Source organism: Staurois parvus, unplaced genomic scaffold, assembly GCF_062004578.1.
Source record: "Staurois parvus isolate SC_StPar_1 unplaced genomic scaffold, SC_StPar_1.0 ptg000569l, whole genome shotgun sequence".
In the NCBI taxonomy this organism is placed as follows: domain Eukaryota; kingdom Metazoa; phylum Chordata; class Amphibia; order Anura; family Ranidae; genus Staurois; species Staurois parvus.
Window position 1 is genome coordinate 475,624 of NW_028318365.1, and position 25,419 is coordinate 501,042.

At 47.4% G+C, this 25,419-nt stretch overlaps 1 pseudogene across 1 annotated transcript in view; it reads left to right on the forward strand.

Moving 5' to 3' along the window:
* LOC149450629 (uncharacterized) overlaps positions 1-24,887 on the forward strand; it is a 46,960-nt pseudogene extending 22,073 nt beyond the window's left edge. The window contains exon 4 of the transcript XR_016315231.1: positions 23,515-24,887. The product of XR_016315231.1 is annotated as an uncharacterized LOC149450629 (transcript). The remainder of the gene's footprint in view (positions 1-23,514) is intronic.
* The last annotated feature ends 532 nt before the right edge of the window (positions 24,888-25,419 follow it).

A 25,419-nucleotide genomic window follows, 5' to 3' on the forward strand; every position in this document is an offset into this window, starting at 1 on the left:
CCCCCAGGGTTACATTTCACAAGGACTTGCCAAAGGTATCTCCATTCTACACTGCCAAACACCTTAGCAGTAGAGATGAGCGAATCGAACCAGGCGAAGTGGAATTCGATTCGAATTTCAGGAAAAATTCGATTCGCGTCGAATCCGAATATTAGCCTACTTCGAGTGCGCGAATCGGATTTTTCCCGATCAGCCGGCAAAAGTGTCCCTGCAGAGAGCTCCGCTATTTCTGACAGTTCTCTGACAGTTCCTTCACATGTACAGCGGTTGAAACATTGTATCTATTTGTTTCCATTTAGGATACAGATGTTTTTATTCGGAAACAGATACAATGTTTCAACCGCTGTAAATGTGAAAGTCAGAGAACTGTCAGAAATAGAGGAGCTCTGCAGATACACTTAGCGGAGCTCTGCAGATACACTTTTTGCCGGTTTGGAATTCTTCTTATTTTCATCCTACTTCTTCTTCTTCATCCTCATCCTCAGAAGAAGGAGGATGAGGATGAAGAAGAAGTAGGATGAAAATAAGAAGAATTCCAAGCCGGCAAAAAGTGTATCTGCAGAGCTCCTCTAAGTGTATCTGCAGAATAGAGGAGCTCTGCAGATACACTTTTTGCCGGCTTGGAATTCTTCTTATTTTCATCCTACTTCTTCTTCTTCTTCCTCTTCATCCTCATCCTCTTCTTCTGAGGATGAGGATGAAGAAGAAGAAGTAGGATGAAAATAAGAAGAATTCCAAGCCGGCAAAAAGTGTATCTGCAGAGCTCCTCTAAGTGTATCTGCAGAATAGAGGAGCTCTGCAGATACACTTTTTGCCGGCTTGGAATTCTTCTTATTTTCATCCTACTTCTTCTTCTTCTTCTTCATCCTCATCCTCAGAAGAAGAGGATGAAGACGAAGAAGAAGTAGGATGAAAATAAGAAGAATTCCAAGCCGGCAAAAAGTGTATCTGCAGAGCTCCGCTATTTCTGACAGTTCTGTGACATTCCATACAGCGGTTGAAACATTGTATCTATTTGTTTCCTTCTCCTTCTTCTCATCCTTCTCCTTCTTCTCATCCTTCTCCTTCTTCTCATCCTTCTCCTTCTCCTTCTTCTCATCCTTCTCCTTCTTCTCATCCTTCTCCTTCTCCTTCTTCTCATCCTTCTTCATCTTCTCATCCTTCTCCTTCTTCTCATCCTTCTCCTTCTCCTTCTTCTCATCCTTCTCCTTCTTCTCATCCTTCTCCTTCTTCTCATCCTTCTTCATCTTCTCATCCTTCTCCTCATCCTTCTCCTTCTTCTCATCCTTCTCATCCTTCTCCTTCTTCTCATCCTTCTCCTCATCCTTCTCCTTCTTCTCATCCTTCTCCTTCTTCTCATCCTTCTCCTTCTTCTCATCCTTCTTCTTCTCATCCTTCTCCTTCCTCTTCTCCTTCTTCTCATCCTTCTCCTTCTTCTCATCCTTCTCCTTCTCCTTCCTCATCTCCAAGGGCATTTAAATTAAAGGTACAGTGTTCTGCACTAATTTAAAGGCTCTCTGAAGCCTAGAAACCCTTTTAATAAGTTAAATTCATAGCGAATTAATTCGCATCGAATCGAATTTCTTCCTCAAATTCGGCGAATCAGCCGAATCGAATTTTTGAATAATTCGCTCATCTCTACTTAGCAGCATCGGGAGACAAAATCGCCGTCACCCATATTATCAGAAGGGATTTGAAGGTTAAGATAAAGCCTATGACTATTGATTGCTGTAGATCTGAATGAAACCCGAATGATCCGGGTGAATAAGCGTAGAGATAACCCTAGTCAGTCTGGTCACCAGTACTTCAGTAATACTTATGAAGTCTGAGGTCAATAGTGATATGGGCCGGTAGGATTCTGCTAAGGTTGGGTCCCTCCCCGGCTTCAAAAGTACGACTATTATTGCCTCATACATGGGGAGGGAGTTCTGTTCCAATGCCACCTGGAGTATTTTAAGTAGTTCAGGTAAAAGTATTCCCCCAATTATTTGTAAATTTCCATGGGCAGCCCATCTCCGCCGGGAGCCTTGGAATTGGAGTATGAAGCTCCAGCCATCTGCAAGTCTTCAGGAGTGAGAGGTGTATTAAGCTTTTGCCTTTGTTGAATAGTAAGTTGAGGAAGTGTTAAAAACTCCCGCATGCTAGAGTCATCTGAAGGCACTTTGGGAGAGTAGAGCGTTTCATGAAAAGATCTAAAGCCTTGTAAGATGGAGGGAGTATCTGTGACCAATTGAGTCGAGGACAGTTTTAAAGAAGAGATATGACAAGATGGTCACTGAGTTTTGCAATGATTGTGAGAATATGACCTGTCTTTTCCGCCTCCTCAAGGCTTGAGAAGTAAAAAATGTTTATTTTCAGCATGCTGAAGTTGGACAGTGCGCAAAACCTGTTGTGCCGCAAGCACCCCCTCTCTGTATCAGGGTTGGTATTGCTAAGATAGGCTTGTTCTGCCTTAGTTACAGATTGGCCGGCCTCAACCTCCCATTGTCTGGAGTTAGTCTTCATTCTGGAAATGTCTTTGATACACGTGTCTCTAATATATGCTTTCAAAGCATCCCAAACAATCATAGGAGATGTTGAATGTCTGTATCCAAGTAGAAAGCCCTGTAATTGTTTATGTATTAAGTCAGTGAAGAGAGTTATCCAGAATGGATTGAGCTTCCCCAATGTAAATGTAGAGGACCTTTTCAGGGACAAGGATATACGCATTGGGGAATAATCAGATAGGCTCCTGGCTAAAGAGGTCACCTGAGGTGTATATGGTAGAATCAGATTGGAACCCAATGCCAAATCTATGCAGGATAGCAAGGAGTGGGAGCTTGAGTGACATGAAAATTGAGCATCTAGTGGGTGGAGGGATCGCCATAAGTCCCAGAATCCAATTTCCTTCATGTGGTGGACAAAAGGAGTGATTTGTCTAGGGCCAAGTGGGGAGAATTTTTTTAAGAGATCTAAGGAAGTATCCAAAACTGTGTTAATGTCCCCCATTACCAATAATGGTGTTTGTGAATGGGTGGCTATAAATTGAAACAGACATCTCACCGTCTCCATATGAAATGGTGGAGGTACATACATATTTGCAAGAACACATAAATGAGAGTCCCAATTGTATAACAGAAATATATAACGACCCAACGGATCTATTTTGGATGAGATAACTATGAAAGGTACTTGTCGCGGTATGGGAGCCGGCCAATTATTAATCCCCTTATTAATGCCTTGTATCACATGCCCTCAGAGTCCTGCTCTGTATTGTTCCAATTGTCCCCTGTGTCACTGGCCTAATGGCCTAATTAAATTACTCTGGACCCCTCCTCCCTTCCCCCTTATGCCAAATTCCTGAACTCTCTGGACAGGACCCATTGCCATGGTAACCCGACAGGAAGTATCCAGTTACCAGCTCAATACTTAAAGAGAGAGCAAGAAAACCAGTGTGTGTTCTCCTGGCTGTGTGTGTGAGGTAAGGCTGTGCTGAGCTCCAGCTCCTCTCATCCCCCGTCCTCTTCCTCATCTCCTGGACTGTCTGTGTTGCCTGCAATCCCTGCACTGTGGAGGGATCTTCTGCTGTCCCCGTGAATCTGCCTGGATCTATCCCCTGCCTGGACTGAACCCCTTGTTCTCCGTGAGTACCTGCTTCCCCACTGTTACCTGGACTGTTACGGTGGTGACTCCTCGCACCCCTCTCCTGTGTCGGACACCCCCTTGGCTCTCCTAGTGGACTATAAGTGGGTGGGGACCCTCGTTACCATTGAGTGGCAAATCCACCCTGTCTGCCACCCAACGTATTGAAGGACTGCCATCTGTTTGTCTCAATAAAGCTTTGTGCGTCTGTCATCCACTCCGTGTGTTCTGTCCTGCCTTTCCTCCGTCACAGTACTCTTCTGGCAACCATTATACTCATGCCCCTAGAGTACTGAGAGTGTGCAGCATGGAACTGAAGGGGGAACTCAGAGCGTTTCAAAAGATGAAGAGTATCCAAAGTCATGTGAGTCTCCTGAAGGCATACAATGGAAGGGTTTTGATGGCTGAGGAATGTGGAGACAGACGTTCTCTTCTTTGGGTCATGCAGGCCACGGACATTCCAAGAAAGGACAATAACCTTTTGATTACTCATAGTTATGAAGGAGGTTATGAAGACTAGGAGTGTGATTCCTCCGGGGTAGTGTTCCATGTCCCAAGGAAGTGTTTGGTGGGATATCGTCAGCACAATATATACAATTATAGGGAACACCCAGAGACGATGGATCTCCTCTCACACTCCAGTAGGCGATAATTGGCGTAGGATGTTTTCCAGTCCAGAGACAGCATAGCAAGTGAAAAAAATAGAAAAAATACCAGCTTAGGCCAAAACATGGGCAAACCTGAGTCAACTCAAAAACGCCCCTCAGAGTAGCAGAAGGGGAAAGCAAAGGGCCTATATCTGACATTCCAAAGGGTGTAGCCATGAGAGTCATCTGTTATTAAAGCAAAACAGGCAATCTACTCATCCCTGAACTCCGCTTTCATACTAAGGGAGAGACAAGGAGAAATTTGAGTTGGGAACGCTGGGCAATGGATAAGTCATACTGGAGCTGGACATAAGCGCCTTTCATTCCTATCCAGCCAGGTAGCTGCTGCTGCAGGGGAGTCATAGAATTGTACGGAGCCATCTGTTATGACTCGTAGCTTCTCAGGATAAATCATGGAGTAAGACACTTGGATCACACGTAGGCGGCATTTAACATCAGTAGATCTGGCTCACTTACGCTGGATTTCAGCTGAGAAATCTGGAAATATAGATATTTTTGCACCTTGTATTTCCATGGCAGGTGGTTGTCTAGCAAGATGGAGGATGACATCTCTATCCTTGTAATGTAAAAGTTTCAGTAGACAAGGTCTGTCAGGGGCCCCCATTGGAGGAGGACGGGGTGGGACCCGATAGGCTCTTTCCACTGAGAAAAAAGGTGTTAGGTCATCTTTGCCGAATGTATTCAGTAACCAAGTCTCAATAAATCCCACAGGATTCTTTCCCTCAGCTTTCTCAGGCAAGCCTACCAGGCGAAGGTTGCTCCTACGTAGGTGATTCTCCATGTCCTCTGATCTGGCCAGGTGCTCAGATGTTTTCATGGTGTTAGAATGTACATCTTGTTACAATGGAGGGAGTTCATCCTCCAATGTGCTCACCCTGCCTTCAATGGTGGTCGCCCTCTCTCTCATCTTGTGCATATCATGGCGGATAAATAAAATGTCCTCTTTCATGCGTTTATATTCCACAGTAAGCTGTGTGAGCGATGTGCCATGAGTGTGGACTGCTGTTATTTCTTTCAGCGATGGTTCTGGGGGTTCAGGAACCTCTGCATGGCTGTCAGAGTGGGGAATAGGAGAGCAGGTACTCACTGTGCCGGAGGACGGAGAAGGCTTTGCAGAGGCCTGAGGGAGCTGCCACCCCCTCTATCACTCATCGCCATCTACCCAACACAAGAAGTACTGCACTTCCTTATTTACTTCATGATTTAGTCATGAAGAACAGCGGGGCTGAGCCCCACCAGAGGTCAGAGAGTGAGGAAACAACCAGAACTGTCTTTTATAGGAGGGACAGTGATGAGGGGATTATAGGACGAGGGTCCCCACCCCCTCTATCACTCATCGCCATCTGCCAAACACAAGAAGTACTGCACTTCCTTATTTACTCCATGATTTAGTCATGAAGAACAGCGGGGCTGAGCCCCACCAGAGGTATTGTAGCCCCACCTGGCAAGTATTGTTTTTAATCTTTATCCCTGCTGTGGGCAAGCTGCAGGGCTCTCCTTTCAGGTGCCAGCCTCTGCCACCCCGTGTGTGTGAACCTCTCCTGTACCTACTATGCTTCCCTGACTCTGCTTGCCCATTTGTGGACCCGATTCAGTGGGCCCCGGAGGGTAGAGGGGACGGAGGAGATGTTCACTCCCTTCTTGTCCTGACCCAGAAGTGATGTTATGACAGATTTCCCGACCACCGAGGATGGCAAAGAATGTAATGCGATGCGCACTACATTACATCCAATGGAGTACAGGGGAGACATTGGGGGTCTTTTAGACCCTGGATGTCTCAATAAAGAGAACCTCTCATCAAAAGTCATCACATAGATGACTTTGTCCTCTTAAGTAAAATGTTTTTCTTTAATTGTAAAGAATTAAAGTTACACCCAAGTACATAACTCCTCCCCTTGAAAAATTTTAAGGCACCCCCACATATATGCATGGCAAAAGTTATCCAACATGTCAACTTAAGGTTTGACATGTTGGATATCTATTTACTCGCTGCAACCTCGGCTTTTATATTTTTACAAATAAATGGGTCATTTATTGCTTTTTTGTGCCCTGAAATTAACTTAAGTGTATCCTCCTTCGCACTCACACAATACACTCAATCCTCCACCCACATTGATGGGAACACCCTGGACCTCGTCTTCTCCCACCTCTGTACCCTCAACCAGTTCACTAACACCCCCTTCCCTCTCTCCAACCACCACCTCCTCACGTTCTCCGTCTCCCCTTCCCCCAACTCCCCCCCAAAAGCGGCAAACCATCACCAGCCGCAACCTCCGCAACCTGAACCCGGCCCCCCTCCACTCGGCTGCAGACCGCCTACATGACAGCATCTTTCCACTGTCATGTCCTGACCTAGCCACCACCACATACAATGACTCTCTGTCAGCTGCCCTAGACTCTCTGGCACCCCTAACCACACGCAACATCAAACCCAGACCGCTCCAACCATGGCAGAATGACCGCACTAAATGCCTCAAACGTCACAGTCACGCACTGGAGAGACTATGGCGCAAAACCAGGTCCCCTCATACATTCTCCCTCTACAAATCTGCCTTCCTCACTTACACCTCCTCCCTCCACGCCGCCAAGCAGGCCTACTTTGTAAACCTGATCAACACCCTCTCCACCTGCCCTCGCTGACTCTTCTCCACCTTCAACTCCCTGCTCTCTCCCCCCCCCCTCCTCCACTCAGTACCTCACTCACCGCCAACGAGATTGCCACTCATTTCCACAACAAGATTGATGCAATCTGTAAGGACATAGTCAACTCGCAATCTACCTCCCCACCTAGCCTCCCCCCCATCACCCCCTCTTCTCTCCCCTCCCTTGACCTCGCAACCACACTGCCCCCCACCACACCCAAGGCCCCGCTTACCGTAACCCCCCCAGCACTGTACTCCTTCAGCCCTGCTACCACTGAGGAAGTCACCAGGGTCTTCTCAGAAGCCCACCTCACTACCTGCCGCCTGGACCCTATCCCTTCTCAACTCCTCCGATCACCCCCCTCTTCCCTCATCCGCTCCCTCACCCACATCTTCAATCTCTCCCTCTCTACTGGCACATTCCCCTCCCCCCTAAAGCATGCACACATCACCCCCATACTCAAAAAGCCCTCCCTGGACCCCACTGACCCAAACAACCTCAGACCCATCTCCCTGTTGCCACTCACTTCCAAGCTCCTTGAGCGCCTAGTCTACGATCGTCTAAGCGCCCAGCTAACTGACAACAATCTCCTTGATCCACTACAGTCCGGCTTCCGCCCCCTACACTCCACCAAAACCGCCCTCCTCAAAATCACCAACGACCTACTAACCGCCAAAGACAACTACTCTGTCCTCCTTCTCCTGGACCTCTCTGCGGCCTTCGACACAGTTGACCACCCCCTCCTCCTTAATAAACTTCTCTCCCTTGGCATCAGAGACACCGCTCTCTCCTGGTTCTCCTCTTACCTATCCCGACGCTCCTTCAGCGTTTCCTACAACGGTGCCACCTCCCCTTCCCTCCCCCTCTCTGTTGGGGTCCCCCAGGGCTCTGTCCTTGGACCCCTTCTCTTCTCCATCTACACCTCCTTCCGCGGCAAACTCATACACTCCCACGGCTTCAACTACCACCTCTACGCTGATGACACTCAAATTTACCTATCCACCCCTCACCTCACCCTCACATTCTCCGCCCGCATTACTCACCTCCTAAACGACATCTCAGACTGGATGTCGCTCCATTTCCTTAAGATTAACCTCTCCAAAACCGAGCTTCTCGTCTTTACCCCTGCCTTCACCCCCCCCCCATCCTATCCATCATCACCAACAACACCACCATCAATCCCGCCCCGGCAAGCCAAAGTCCTTGGCGTCATTCTGGATTCAAACCTCTCCTTCCTCCCTCATGTCAAATCACTTACAAACACATGCAGGCTCCACCTCCGCAACATCGCCAAAATACGCTCCTCCTTACCCCAGACACCACCAAACTACTAGTACACTCCCTGATTGTCTCACGTCTGGACTACTGCAACTCCCTCCTCACGGCCTACCCTAGTGCAGGCTCTCCCCGCTCCAGACCATCCTGAACTCAGCGGCCAGACTCATCCACCTCACCACCCGCTCCACCTCTGCCACCCCCCTCTGCCTATCCCTCCACTGGCTCCACCCCCTCTGCCTCTCCCTCCACTGGCTCCCAATTGCTAACGCATCAAATTCAAACTACTCACCCTGACCTACAAAGCCATTCACAACACTGCCCCTAACTACCTCACCGACCTGATTCCCAAGTACTACCCTACCCGTACCCTTCGCTCTTCACAGGACCTCCTTCTATCTTGCTCCCTGGTCTCCTCCTCTCACGCACGACTGCAAGACTTCTCCAGGTCCTCCCCCTTCCTCTGGAACTCACTACCCCAATCCATCAGACTGTCACCTTCCCTCCTCTCCTTCAGGCGCTCCCTGAAATCCCACCTCTTCATGGAAGCCTACCCCACCCTCACCTAACTGCCACTCTCCTTCATTCCTCCTACCACTCCATCCCCCACAGCCACTTCCTCCTGTACCACTACCCCCTCCCTCCTAGATTGTAAGCTCCTAAGAGTAGGGCCCTCTAACCCCTTGTGTGCTGTTTGTAGTTGCTGTAATGTTTCATGTATTGTCCCCCCCTCTATTGTACAGCGCTGAGCAAACCCTTTGGCGCTATATAAACTCAATGTAATAATAATAATTTATTACTGAAATTTGGCATTTCCTAGACTTTGTGATATTTTGTGACATAAAAATTAGAACTGCCGCTATTTTATTCTCTAAAGTCTCTACTTTCAGAAAATCGGTATTTTGGGGGTTTTGTGTCATCTTCAGGATAAAATGATTTTTTAAATGTGCAAAACAGGCAAAAACGTCTCTGGGAGTGAAAGGGAGAAAGGATAAGCCGGACACTCCCCTTTCCTGAGGAGCAGCCAATCGGTTCTCATTACACTGCAAGGTCTCTCCCCTCCCTGCTAGTCCCCGGGTGCGGTGCTGGAGACAGGCGGGGGAGGGGAGGAGGAGATAAACAGAACAATGTTACACATATTACACATTTAAGTTGCTATAAAGCCCCTTTCATTTTTCTAAACCCCCCAACATTCCTAAAAGAGCCTCAGATTTATATACATTTGTTGTAAATAGGAAATTACATCTTATTACCTCCTCTGCTGCCACTTCCACCAACGTCTCCTCTATACTTCTTCCCGCCTCACCTCTCATCTGGAACCTCCTGTCTGTCCCTGACATCACTTCCTGTCTGTGCCTGACATCACTTCCTGTCTGTCCCTGACATCACTTCCTGTCTGTCCCTGACATCACTTCCTGTCTGCATTCCATAGAGACTTCCTGTGTGAGTATAGGTGAGATCCCCACCTTGTGGAGTTCAGAGGAACTGCAGCCCCGAGATCCATCCCATAATCCCCCTTCCTGTATAATATGTACCTTACAGGGATACTACGGGAGATGAAACATTACTGAATAAAGGAAGAAGAAATAAATGTAACTCTTATGTAACCAACTGTTCAACAAACATCTCTTATTACATATAGAAAAGTCTTACAAACACAGAACACAAAATACAAATGTATAGCTAATGAGAGCGATCCCGCCAAACCTGATCCTTCTGGGGGGGACAATGCAAAATATATATCAATCCACTCATAATGACATCATCTTCTGGGAGTGTCTGCACATCCATCCATTTCACACACATTTCATTGTCTCAGCAGATCTCCTGCAGCCTATTAGCTCCCATTTCCCTCTCTATGTCTCAGCGGATCTCCTGCAGCCTATTAGCACCCATTTCCCTCTCTATGTCTCAGCGGATCTCCTGCAGCCTATTAGCTCCCATTTCCCTCTCTATGTCTCAGCGGATCTCCCGCAGCCTATTAGCTCCCATTTCCCTCTCTATGTCTCAGCGGATCTCCTGCAGCCTATTAGCACCCATTTCCCTATGTCTCAGCGGATCTCCTGCAGCCTATTAGCTCCCATTTCCCTCTCTATATCTCAGCGGATCTCCTGCAGCCTATTAGCACCCATCTCCCTTTCTATGTCTCAGCGGATCTCCCGCAGCCTATTAGCACCCATTTCCCTTCTATGTCTCAGCAAATCTCCCGCAGCCTATTAGCACCCATTTCCCTTTCTATGTCTCAGCAAATCTCCTGCAGCCTATTAGCACCCATTTCCCTCTCTATGTCTCAGCGGATCTCCTGCAGCCTATTAGCACCCATTTCCCTCTCTATGTCTCAGCAGATCTCCTGCAGCCTATTAGCTCCAATTTCCCTCTCTATATCTCAGCGGATCTCCTGCAGCCTATTAGCTCCCATTTCCCTTTCTATGTCTCAGCAAATCTCCTGCAGCCTATTAGCGCCCATTTCCCTCTCTATGTCTCAGAGGATCTCCTGCAGCCTATTAGCACCCATTTCCCTCTCTATGTCTTAGCAGATCTCCTGCAGCCTATTAGCACCCATTTCCCTTTCTATGTCTCGGCAGATCTCCTGCAGCCTATTAGTACCCATTTCCCTCTCTATATTTCAGCGGATCTCCTGCAGCCTATTAGCACCCACTTCCATCTATATGTCTAAGCAGATCTCCTGCAGCCTATTAGTTCCCATTTCCCTCTCTATGTCTCAGCAGATCTCCTGCAGCCTATTAGCTCCCATTTCCCTCTCTATGTCTCAGCAGATCTCCTGCAGCCTATTAGCACCCATTTCCCTCTCTATGTCTCAGCGGATCTCCTGCAGCCTATTAGCACCCATTTCCCTCTCTATGTCTCAGCGGATCTCCTGCAGCCTATTAGCACCCATTTCCATCTCTATATCACACATTACAACAAGCAGTCACAAAGGTAAATGTAAAATAAAAGCAGAGAGGGAGAGAAGGCTGATAAAGCAGCTCATCGATGAGAGGTACATAAGAACATACAATGTCAATACAAAACAGTGACATGGCCATCAATCACAAACGATTGGAGCAGACAGATCGGTGTCATAGGTGTCCCGTGGGTCCTGAACTGCCTCCAGCGCAGGGACAGTAGCAGGGTGTAAAGCAGGTAGGTACTCCAACTTTCTCATTTCTGCTCTGACCTTCATCAGTGCCGGTAACATGGGGGACATAGAAGACAGCCAATGCATGGGAATGGTTCTCCTGGCTGCCCTCATGTAGGTGGAAAGTTTCCTCGCACATTTAGAGAGACCCGAAAAGGTAGACCCAACAGAAAGTAAATGGGCTCAAAAGGGACAGGAGCCCGCAGAAGTCACCACAATGGGGTAAGGACCTCCTCCAAAAGGGCGCAATGGACCGGCAATCCCAAAAAATATGGAAAAGAGTGTCAGTTTCCGTCCCACAACACCAGCAAACAGAAGAAACATTCAGGTTACTATCATGGAGAACCTCAGGGGTCCGATACCAAAACATGGGGGTCTTAGAAGGATTTTCTGTACACATTACACACACAGAAGATTTAGAAGAGGCCTCCCAAATCCTACTCCATTGATCCAACCCAATATCACATTGAAGGAAACGGGACCATTTACACATATAAAGGGGAGAACCAATAGAAAAAGGGCATCTACAAGCAATGTATACGTAGCGGAAATGATGTCCCGGTGGTGTGGGCCTTGGAGGCAGATATGCTCTAAAGGGGTAGGTTGTTCAAGAGTCAGAGAAGAGGCTTTGGAGGCAAAAATGTGTTGTATCTGTAGATAAAATACTGATGGGGTGGAATGCGAGCAGCTTTTTGAATGTCAGGGAAGGATTTAAGGTTGTGAATTACGGGATTGACCAAATGTCACAATTGGAGTAGATTAACCTCAGCCCAAGGAGGACGGACTCGACCAATGGCCAGACCATCTGGGAGACTTGGATTAAAAATGATGTTGGTCAAGGGGGAACACTTAGAGCCTAGGATGAATCTAACCCTACACCTCCTCCATATAGACAACATAAACTGCATGGGTCCTAATATGAGAGGAGAGGTAGTGCGGGCTGTGACAAAATAAGTCCTCTTCATTCCCTCTTTATACCAAGTCACAGCTAGACATGCATGCCTCGGTTAGCTAGTCGCTGTGGGCGTGTGCATGTGGGTGGGATCTGTGACAGCCTCTGATGACTCCTCTGTTATCCAATAAAGCTGATGGACCTCAGATGTCTTCCTTGTCCTCTGATGAAGCTGATGGACCTCTGATGACTCCCCTGTACTCTGATGAAGTTGATGGACCTCTGATGACTCCCCTGTCCTCCAATAAAGCTGATGGAACTCTGATGTCTCCCTTGTCCTACGATGAAGCTGATGGACCTCTAATGTCTCCCCTGTCTTCTCATTAGGCTGATAGACCTCTGATGTCTCCCCTGTCCTCTGATTAGGCTGATAGACCTCTGATTTCTCCTCTGTCCTCTGATAAAGCTAATGGACCTCTGATGTCTCCCCTGTCTCCAATGAGGCTGATGGACCTCTGATGTCTCCCCTGTCCTCTGATGAAGCTGATGGACCTCTGATGTCTCCCCTGTCCTCTGATGAAGCTGATAGACCTTTGATTTCTCCTCTGTCCTCTGATGAAGCTAATGGACCTCTGATGTCTCCCATCTCCAATGAGGCTGATGGACCTCTGATGTCTGCCTATCCTCTGATGAAGCTGATGGACCTCTGATGACTCCCCTGTCCTCTGATAAAGCTGATGGACCTCTGATGTCTCCCTTGTTCTACAATGAAGCTGATGGACATTTTGATGTCTCCCCATTCTCAGATGAAGCTGATGGACTTCTGATGTCTCTCCTGTCATCTGATGAATCTGATGGACCTCTGATGTCTCCCTTGTCATCTGATGAATCTGATGGACCTCTGACGTCTCCCCATCCTCTGATATCCACCAGTCAATGTTCACTGAAGGAAGGGGGATCCAGGAGTGAACATTCACTGAAGGAAGGGGAGATCCATGAACGAATGCTCACTCCAGGAGGGAGAAATCCAGGAGTGAATGTTCACCATGGGAAGTGGAAATCCAGGAGTAAATGTTCAATAAAGGAAGGGGGATCCAGGAGAGAATGTTCACTAATCTCCCACCCCTCTAACTGGTATCAACCCATGTGTCAATCCTAGGTGTGCTAATGGGCCCATGGCAGGGGTGTGTGGGGGGACCTACCTTTACCAGGGTGTGTGGGGAAAACCCCCATTGCTGGGCTATGCAGGGGGACCTACCATTACTTATATGAAAGGAGGAATCCACCATAACCTGAGTGTGTGCGGGAGGGCTCACCATTACCAGGGTGTGTGCGTGGGGGGGCACCATTGCTGGGGTGTGTGGGGGAACCCACCATTACAATGGAGTTCGGGGGAGCCAACCATTACTGGGGTATATGGGGGACCCACCATTTGTCAATAAGATAACACCGTGTTATCATTAGTTCATTTTTAAAGTGGAGTTCCCCTTCATCTTCATACTTCTCCTAATGTTGGATGAGGGTCTGGTATGGATATTAAAGGGGAACCCCACACTTATTTAGTTTTGAAGCAGAGTTTTCCTTTATATTGTTAGACCTCACAGTTGAGCTGAACTTTTACTGCCCCCTATATCTGCAGAGGCAGTGGGCAGTGTCTACACATATCCCAGTAGTGATGGTTGTCTTCGCAGTCACAGCAGGAATTATCCCCAAGATGTCACTTTTGATGGGTGTATCTCCTGCTGAATGTGACCCATTGAAGTGAATGAGGCTGTTCTTTGACCCCCCAACAAGTGCAGGCAATGCATGTGACTCACAAACTGCACCAAAAACACAAGGCAGGTGCATTTTTGATGTGGTTTGCCATGTTTTCCATTGATTTCAATGGGGAGGTGCATTTTTTGTGTGGCTTTTTTTTTACCACACCAAACCTGCACTAAAAATGTGACAAGCAGGACTTTGAAAAATGCAGCGGCCCCGCATCGGCTGAGTGTAAATAGGAATCTGGGAGGGAAATGTAATTTGTTGGCAATTTAAAACTCTTCTCTAGATCTGTAAATGTCAGCGACGTGCGATGATTGACACCCCCTTACCCAGATAATGGGGACTTGTAATCTGACAGATTCACACAGGAATTGTTCATTGCTGAAGGAACCCCGAGAAACCTTTGGAGGACCCCTGGCTGAGGAAGGCTGGACTAGGCAGTCATATATTTCTGTCCCCCTTGGTGGGAGTGGAGGTGACCCCTCTATCAGTGTAACGATCCCCCCAAAGGGGGTAAGTTTGTTCACTCCAGCACTCTGCCTCCCAACCCCAAGAACTGTCTCAGCCCCAACTGACACCCCTGACAATAGTGAAGTACAAGGACCAATGAAAAGCACACACGGTATAATAAACACAGAGATCAGCTTTACTGTAAGACCTCTATGGGAAGTAATAAACATGAACAACAGGTATACGTTCGGTGAATCAAGAGAACAGCAAATCCTGAGACCGGAAGCAATATAACTCACTTTTACACTCAGGCTGCTTTCAGGGGATTCCAACCGTGAATAACCCCAAGAGCAGAGGAAACACTTACATGGCGCCCTCAAAGTGGGTCTAAACCCCTTTACATAAACTCAGCTCTATGATGTCCAAGCAGGAGGAGAGCAGAAGGATGACTCTCTGTGGTGTCAGACTTCTCCCTTCTAACCCCCGACATTACAAGCCCAATAGGCAAACACTGCGCCCAACTGATGCTTCATAGCTACTTTCCAAGGTAGAGCTATTCCCTCCCACACCATGCAATATAGAGGCCTGAATACGCATGCGCGTGCCCGTATGGCACCAGTAACTTCAGTCTCTTGGTAACAGGATGAATGTTGGGGTCTTCAGCGAGACACTTTCATTGGTGCACTTACACTCCTATGGTAAAGTATCATTGTAATCCCGTGGCAGGATTTGTATAGCAAAGCAAACACTGTGTCTGTATAGCAGAGCCATCTACACAACCCAGTGCCTGGTGAGTATGGGAGAAGTGTCATGTCTCTGTGTGCCGTGTTCCTGTCATCTGCCAGGGGGCAAAATCCCTCTCACCAGATCCTGGGACTAAGGCCCAAACCATGGTCCTGGAAATGACCGGCTCCTGTGGTCACCTCACGATGAGCCCTTCACACTGTCGGTGTAGGCACTGTACTGTAGGCCACATCTCTCAGGTTGGATGTTCCCTGACTGATGCAGATACCTAAACATGGAGTGAACTGACCCTGAGCACTTCTCTGCCAGGTCCAGACTGTCTCCTGCCACATGCAGACTGCCTCCCCTCAGGAAAAACAAGATGGAGTCCTTCACTCTGCTCTCACTAAGCATGCTGGTCTCTGTAGTTCCATCCCTCATATCAGCCTATCAGGCCATTTCTGTTCAGGACTGCATATCCCACAATGCTTTGCAGCTGCACCTCCTGCTTGAGAAAGTCCCTGTCATTGGCTCCTTTAATACCTCTTCTGATTGGCTCTCTCTGTATTACAGTCTGAGAGGAGAAGGGAGGGGCTGAAATCCCTGACTGCCTTGTGTGTATCCAGTGCAAGTGTCAGATTTCACAGGAGATGCCAGTCAGCAGGTTACAGCAGTCACAGATAGGAGTCATTTCCTCCCTACACAAGGATCTACAGTCCATACACACCCAGCACAAGGCCGGGGTCACACTACCAGACGCTTCTCGGGGCTGCAGTTCCTCTGAGCTCCACAAGGTGGGGATCTCACTTCTACCCAGACTGGAAATCTCTATGGAAGACAGGAAGTGATGTCAGGCACAGACAGGAAGTGATGTCAGATACAAACAGGAAGTTTTGGGTGAGAGGTGAGTTGGGAGGAAGCAGAGAGGAGACGTTGGTGGAAGTGGCAGCAGAGGAGGTAATAAGATGTTATTTCCTATTTACACCAAGTAACCCCCCGTCATGTCCATCCTCTTCCTCCATAGTCACGTCCATTCTCTTCCTCATAGTCATGTCCGTCCTCTTCCTCCATAGTCACGTCCGTCCTCTTCCTCCATAGTCACTGTGACGTCTTTTATCTCCAGCAGATGATGATACACACATATATAGTGTGGGAACCCAGATTAACCCCTTCAGGGGCAGAACATTCCCCCACTTCCGGGGCCGGAACATTCTCCTCATTGTGGAGAGGTGTCACCTTTCCCACCAATCACTTTCTCACCTCATCAGTCTATATCAAAGGATTATACCACTTTTATAAATGGCGAGGGATGGAGAATCCTATGACATCACACTGACCTCACAGCTCCTCCCCCAATGTCCCTCCATCCAGAGTCAGAAAATCCTATGACATCACACTGACCTCACAGCTCCTCCTCCCAATGTCCCTCCATCCAGAGTCAAATGTCCCTCCATCCGGAGTCAGAGAATCCTATGACATCACACTGACCTCACAGCTCCTCCCCCCAATGTCCCTCCATCCGGAGTCAGATAATCCTATGACATCACACTGACCTCACAGCCCCTCCCCCCAATGTCCCTCCATCCGGAGTCAGAGAATCCTATGACATCACACTGACCTCACAGCCCCTCCTCCCAATGTCCCTCCATCCGGAGTCAGAGAATCCTATGACATCACACTGACCTCACAGCCCCTCCTCCCAATGTCCCTCCGTTTGGCTCCTTTCTTTTTATTCTATGGTCTTAGGATGTGGGGACCCTTGGCCTCCTCATAAGCAAAACAGAACTGTTGGTCCTGCGTTGTGTATAATGACGTCAGAATTCCTTATACCCTGCGTAGTGTGGGGGTCCTGTGGGGGGAAATTATACCTCAGCCTGAAGTGGGGCTTTAATAAAATGGAGACCTGAATGGAGAGGTGAGGAGGATTCTGGGAATATCATTTGATGTGACTATTTGTGTTCAGATGTAGAGTTTTCCTCCTGTGAAGTCTGGAGATCATATGACATCACATTGCCTCCACCTCCCTCCCTGATAGAAGAGAGAAAGAAGAAGAAGATTCTAGAAGTCACCAGAGAGATCACTGAGCTGCTGACAGGAGAGGTGAGCGGTGCCGGGAATTCTGGGACATTCTCCAGTAACAGACAAGGGATGTGTCTGGATGGTGACTGTATCATTGTGTGTGTCAGGTTCCTATAAGGTGTCAGGGTGTCACTGTCTATTTCTCCATGGAGGAGTGGGAGTATTTAGAAGGACACAAGGATCTCTACAAGGACGTCATGATGGACAATCAGCCGCCCCTCACATCACCGGGTAAGAGGAGACTTTATTGTAAAGGAGAGAGCAGTACGGAGGATCCACCTAGATCCCCCATCATCTGATAAACACATAGAAACAATGGATTCAGTCAGTGTGTGTGTTTCCTACAGATGGATCCAGTCATGGGAACCCACCAGAGAGATGTCCCCGTCCTCTGTATTCCCGGGATTCCACACAGGAAGGTCACACCATCCCTCACCATCATCAGGTAGATGATGACAATTATTGGTAGTTGTGATTTATACACAGCATGTTTGTTACAATGAATGTTTTATTATATCTTTCAGAGTAGAATCCTCGATGATTATATTATTGTTGTTAAAGAAGAGTATAAAGAGGAGGATGAGGAGTATGGAGTGATGGAGGAGTTTTCAGAAGGACACAAGGATATGATGGAGCCACCTAATACCAGGAACCCCCCAGAGAGATGTCCCCGTCCTCTGTATTCCCGGGATTCCACACAGGAAGGTCACACCATCCCTCACCATTACAAGGTTGGTGGGATGGAGAATCTAGAACATGGACTTGTAAAGGTGATGTGTTGATATTTTCTGTGAATTAATATATTTTATAGATGATATGAAAGTTTTAATTGATGTCACAATATTAAAGCTTATATTTTACAGATGTTATTGCTGATCTGTCTCTTGATTTAGAGTGAAGATCTGATAAATATAGAATTTGAGGTGAAAGCAGAAGAAGAAGAGGCGTATGTGAGGGATGATCAGCAGTCTATGGAGGAGGATGGAATAACGGGGACATTTATAGAGGAGGACACTCCTACAGAGATCAGCACAGGTGGGTCATGAACACTAAATCCATTCCTCCACCCATACTGCTCACTGATTGGTCCAGAGTAGGGCGGGGACTGGGTGATATCAGCCTGTAATCCCCTGGTCACTTTCCTGAGCTGTGTTCCCCGTCCTGTATTCCTGGATTTCTCTCGGATAATCTTCCTTCTCTGTGCTGCAGACACAATTTATGTATCTAGACTGGATTTATGGAGGTTCTGGGGTTCAGCTGGCAGCAAAATGTTGATTTTCACCATAAATGTTCCTAGACCTAGGCACCTGGGGTATGAGTCTTGTATCTGCTTCCCCATTAGTGGGTCTAGCAAGTTTACTGAGAGAGCAATGTCCCAGGGTTCCTTGCTCTGTGCTCAGCTGGCTGTTCTGGGTGGAGGGATATGACTGTATAGTCTCAGACCCAAGTCAAGACCCCAGAGTGCAGTCTGACCCTTACACTGTATAATTTATATTGCACATTACATACTCCTGACCCCTGCACTATATACTGTACTACCCTAATATTTGTATCCTATATAAAAAGCTGTACAATACATTATTTTACACCCATTTCCTCCCAGCTGGACATTTTATATCGGATGATGTGATTGGAGCACAGACTTTTACATGGTGATAATAATGTGATAACATCCTACAACTTTGGACCCTTAAACAGAAAGTGATAATGAGGGAGGAGTCAATACCCCAATGATGGTGGTCTTCAGGATCAGTCCAGTCTTCATCTTGGTTGTTCTCCCCCCCATCCTCACTCATGTGCCATGAGTCACTGCAATTTTATATTATTTTATTTATTTCAGGTACTTTATATAGTGCAATCAACTTACGCAGCGCTTTACATTCACATCGGTCCAAAACCCTCAAGGGGTGTACAATCTAAGGTCCCTAACTTACATTCATACATACACATACTAAGGAACAATTTAGACAGGAGCCAATTAACCTACCAGCATGTCTTTGGAGTGTGGGAGGAAACCGGAGTACCCGGAGGAAACCCATGCAGGCACAGGGAGAACATGTAAACTACAGGCAGGTGGTGCCATGGTTGGGATTTGAACCGGCGACACTAGTACTGCCAGGCAGAAGTGCTAACCACTGAGCCACTGTGCTGCCCTAATTCTTATGCAGCACAACTCCCATAGACTTCAATGTAAAGTCACCAGTACATTGTGTTTTTCTTAATTGCTGCACATTTTCTGCTACTTCTGAAGCATGATGTGTTTTGTTTTTTTTTAACCCTGACCTCTTCTCCCTGGTCATCCTTGCTTTCTAAAAACTTTCTCCCTAGTATATCCCATTCTCACCTGAATGCAGCATAAACACATATTCCCATTTATTTTTTGTGTGTGTTTTTTATGTGTAATCTGGGCTGTTCCTCCTTAGCAGAAAAGTCTAATAAATCCTCAGTCTCTGGAATTGCTGAAAATCCAGGGCACCGGCTTGCAGCACTTCGGTGGGTAACTCATAATCCATCCCATCCATGGGTGTTGGCCATACTGATGAGCTTTGTTGAGCAGTCTTTTATATGCTTGTTCCACCCCCCATTCCTGAAGGCCTAGAAACTCCATATCTTCCTGTGCCCAGCGCACTTCTGAGATGTTCAGCATCTGGTCCCTGTAATCCATGATTTCCTCCAAATGCCATTCCAGATCATTCCTGAAGTCAGGATCCTGTGACAGCCTCCAGTACAACAGCCCCCAGCCGTCATAGCCAAAGCCTTCCATCAGGCTGTTGTCTTCTGTCCGAGGGCACCCCTGGGCTACATGCCAGCGGAAGGCTCTGAAGCTCTCAATCAGCAGCATTTCTGCTTGGACCAGCCTTCTTAACCCAACTGTCCACTCCTTGTGCAGCTGTTCCCCCAATAACAGCACCCACACTTCATACTGCGACCAGTACCTGTCCTGGATGGAGGAGACTTTCCTTGGCAGCGCTGCTCTCAGTCTAGCTCTTCCTTCCACAGCTGCCAGCGGACAGAATCATCCCATCCCTGCAGGACCTGCACTGGCACCGGTCCACTGTGCTGCATCCGCATCTCTTGCACCCTCCTTACGTATTCCTCTTCCATGGTGGCTGGTGTCCATACCTCTCCTCTTCTGCTAACCGGACCTCAGATCCCAGTGGTGGTTTGGATGTCCCAGACTGCAGGAAACATCCCACTGCTTGTCACTAAATGTGACGGAATGCCTATCACCCCGAATGGGTGATTCCATCATAGAACCGCTTCCTCACCTCCAGGACACAGGCCCAAGGTATTGTAGCCGGGCATTGCACCCAAGACTAGACGAGACTAGCTTAGATGTCAAACAAGAACGACTTTACTGAACAGAAATACAGTTTTTATACACTCCAGAAATAGGGGCAGTGCCAACAAATATTACCCATCAGGATAAACATCCCACACTGGTTAGATAACGAGGTGAAGCTGACATCGGTCTAATCCTATCATGTAGGCACCTCCAGAAGGACCTCCATCAGGATAAACATCCCACACTGGTTAGATAACGAGGTGAAGCTGACATCGGTCTAATCCTATCATGTAGGCACCTCCAGAAGGACCTCCATCAGGATAAACATCCCACGCTGGTTAGATAACGAGGTGAAGCTGACATCGGTCTAACCCTATCATGTAGGCACCTCCAGAAGGACCTCCATCAGGATAAACATCCCACACTGGTTAGATAACGAGGTGAAGCTGACATCGGTCTAATCCTATCATGTAGGCACCTCCAGAAGGACCTCCATCAGGATAAACATCCGACACTGGTTAGATAACGAGGTGAAGCTGACATCGGTCTAACCCTATCATGTAGGCACCTCCAGAAGGACCTCCATCAGGATAAACATCCCACAATGGTTAGATAACGAGGTGAAGCTGACATCGGTCTAATCCTATCATGTAGGCACCTCCAGAAGGACCTCCATCAGGATAAACATCCCACGCTGGTTAGATAACGAGGTGAAGCTGACATCGGTCTAATCCTATCATGTAGGAACCTCCAGAAGGACCTCCATCAGGATAAACATCCCACGCTGGTTAGATAACGAGGTGAAGCTGACATCGGTCTTATCCTATCATGTAGGCACCTCCAGAAGGACCTCCATCAGGATAAACATCCCACACTGGTTAGATAACGAGGTGAAGCTGACATCGGTCTAATCCTATCATGTAGGCACCTCCAGAAGGACCTCCATCAGGATAAACATCCCACGCTGGTTAGATAATGAGGTGAAGCTGACATCGGTCTAATCCTATCATGTAGGCACCTCCAGAAGGACCTCCATCAGGATGAACATCCCACGCTGGTTAGATAACGAGGTGAAGCTGACATCGGTCTAATCCTATCATGTAGGAACCTCCAGAAGGACCTCCATCAGGATAAACATCCCACGCTGGTTAGATAACGAGGTGAAGCTGACATCGGTCTAATCCTATCATGTAGGAACCTCCAGAAGGACCTCCATCAGGATAAACATCCCACGCTGGTTAGATAACGAGGTGAAGCTGACATCGGTCTAATCCTATCATGTAGGCACCTCCAGAAGGACCTCCATCAGGATAAACATCCCACACTGGTTAGATAACGAGGTGAAGCTGACATCGGTCTAATCCTATCATGTAGGCACCTCCAGAAGGACCTCCATCAGGATAAACATCCCACACTGGTTAGATAACGAGGTGAAGCTGACATCGGTCTAATCCTATCATGTAGGCACCTCCAGAAGGACTTCCCAACAGAGAAACAATAGGTGACTCCATTAACAATGCACACCTAGGAGGCACACAATGGGAGAAAGACACATCACACCTTAATAAACAGATTCCAGCAAGAGTCCTCAGCATCAGGTTGTTTTACGGATTATATCAACATCTTAGAGTCTCTGAGTCTAGGAAGGAGGGGGATTGAAAACAGTCAATTCTAGTTTGGGGACAGGGACCCCAAATCTGTATCTTGGTCCTCCAGTTCTCAGAGTCTGTGTGTTTTGGGGAGATATGGACTTGAGTCCCAAGTAAGCTACTCCAAAGGTCCCCCCAGGCACACACCAAAGAATAAAGCCCCCTCAGACACCAGGGCCATGGTCCGTAGGCAAGAGGCTAGCCTGTAGTCCCCTCCAAAAGCCCATGTCCCGGTTGGGTCTGTCACAGTGGGAACTTACATTTCGGCTATGCTCGGGTGTGAATGGAATGTGTTTGGGACTTTATAATCCCGTCGATGTTTGCTTTGAAGTAGCATCATGTTTCTGGAAAGTCGTGTACAAAGTCATGATAGAAGTCACCCATCTAGACCAAGCTGCCTGATGTGGGCGGAGTCCTGTTTGGGGAAACCAATCAGCTTCTGTCTAGTAATCCTCTTTGTCTTTGTATTTTAGTCCATGGCCGGGAGATGAGGAAAACCTCCGAGGATTGTCTCACTTTGTCTCCAGAATGGAAAGTAGAAGATGAGGACATCATACAGTATATTCTAGGAGAAAACCCGCCTCCCTCCAATGTCCATCCGGCCCCACCCAGTGTAGATGGACCATCGGATTCCTCGTATCCTGAGGAACCTCAGACTATGCGGGACCGGGCCGGCCTTCCAACAGGGAAGAGCTTCTCCTGTACTGAGTGTGGGAAAGGTTTCCGTTCTAAATATGGTCTTAATGTCCATATAAGATCTCACACAGGTGAGAAGCCGTATTCCTGTCCTGAGTGCGGGAAATGTTTTTTAAGGAAGTCCCAACTTTACAGACATCAGAGGTTTCACACAGGTGAGAAGCCATATTCCTGTTCTGAGTGTGGGAAATGTTTTGTACTAAAATCAGATGTTGTCACCCATCAAAGGCGTCACACGGGGGAAAAACCGCACTCCTGTCCTGACTGTGGGAAATGTTTTTTAAGGAAGTTCCAACTTTACAGACATCAGAGGTTTCACAAGGGGGAGAAGCCGTATTCCTGTTCTGTGTGCGGGAAATGTTTTGTAGTAAAATCAGATCTTGTCACACATGAAAGGATTCACAAGGGGGAAAAACCATACTCCTGTCCCGAGTGCGGGAAATGTTTTTCAGACAAGTCCTTTTATCACAAACATCAGAGATCTCACACAGGAGAAAAGCCATATTCCTGTCCTGAGTGCGGGAAATGTTTTTCATGGAAGTCCAGTCTGAACAGACATCAGAGATATCACACGGTTGAGAAGCTGTATTCCTGTCCTAAGTGCAAGAAATGTTTTTTAGACACTTCAGATTTTTACACACATCAGCGATCTCACAAAGGGGAGAAGCCACTTTCCTGTTCTGAGTGTGGGAAATGTTTTTCATTTAAGTCCCATCTTGACACACATCAGAGATCTCACTCGGGAGAGAAGCCGTATTCCTGTCCTGAGTGTGGGAAATGTTTTTCAGACAAGTCCAATCTTTACAGACATCAGAGGTCTCACACAGGGGAAAAGCCATATTCCTGTCCTGAGTGCGGGAAAAGTTTTTTACAGAAGTCTGATCTTTACAAACATCGGAAATTGCACACAGGAGAGAAACCGTATTCCTGTCCTGAGTGCGGGAAATGTTTTTCACAGAAGTCCTATCTTTCTGGACATCAGAGATCTCACACGGGGAAGAAGCCGCGTTCCGGACATGAGTGAGGGAAATGTTCCTCACTGAAGTCCTGTCTTCCTGTACATCAGGGGTCCCACACAACCCTGGAGGTGTATTAGTGCCTTGAGTGCGGGAAATGTCTTCTAGATGAATGTTGCTGGACATCCCAGCTCTCATGTGGGGAAGAAGCACACCCTGATATACACCTCAGATATACTCCATGGCTGATCTTCATCATGGAAGAAACAGTTCATAAGGAGATCAGAGGTCCCCAAAGACATGGATGAAGTGTGGGACCGGGTCGGCCATTGATAGCAGGAGAAGAATAAAAATGGAGTCCTGACCTTTCATTGGCTGAGTATATTTTGTGGTGGAAGATTTTGCAGTCTAATTTTAAAAAATATTTAATTGAATAGATGTGACCCGGCATTCGCCCAGCTGTGTTGAATATTGGATGTATTTTATCTTTTAGATTGTAAGCTCCCAGGATCAGGGTCCTCCTATCCCTCTTGTATTGATCTGTATTGTTGCTGTATTGTCTCCTGTTATATTGTACAGCGCTGAGCAGACTGTTGGCGCCATAAATCCTGTATAATAATAATTTCATACTCTGATTTATTCCATCTAGTTGCCATAATGCAGTATTTTATTTTTACTCTGAGTTCATTTCAGGAAAAATCCCCCATTTTGGTCACTAGATGGAGCTGATGATCATAAGAAATCACTGTGTTAAAGTATGGCCAGAATTTGTCATGGCGGATGAATGATCATCATGTTTGTCCAACACATTTTCTTTAGGTACCGTATTTGCCGGCATATAAGACGACCCCCTACTTTTCCTGTTAAAATATAGGGTTTGCGCTATACTCGCCGTATAAGACTACCCCTCTTCCAACGCACACCAAATAAAAATGAAAAAACATCAGATTTGATTTCAATATGGTATGGTATTTCAGTATGGTATTCCAATGATGGGGTGCTATTCCTCCCACTGACACCAATGATGGGGCACTATTCCTCCCACTGACACCAATGATGGGGCACTATTCCTCCCACTGACACCAATGATGGGGCACTATCCTCCCACTGACACCAATGATGGGGCACTATTCCTCCCACTGACACTAATGATGGGGCACTATTCCTCCCACTGACACCAATGATGGTGCCCCATCATTAGTGTCAGTGTGTGAGGAATAGTGTCCCATCATTAGTGTCAGTGTGTGAGGAATAGTGTCCCATCATTAGTGTCAGTGTGTGAGGAATAGTGTCCCATCATTAGTGTCAGTGGGAGGAATAGTGCCCCATCATTGGTGTCAGTGGGAGGATAGTGCCCCATCATTGGTGTCAGTGGGAGGAATAGTGCCCCATCATTGGTGTCAGTGGGAGGAATAGTGCCCCATCATTGGTGTCAGTGGGAGGATAGTGCCCCATCATTGGTGTCAGTGGGGGAATAGTGCCCCATCATTGGTGTCAGTGGGAGGAATAGTGCCCCATCATTGGTGTCAGTGGGAGGAATAGTGCCCCATCATTGGTGTCAGTGGGGGAATAGTGCCC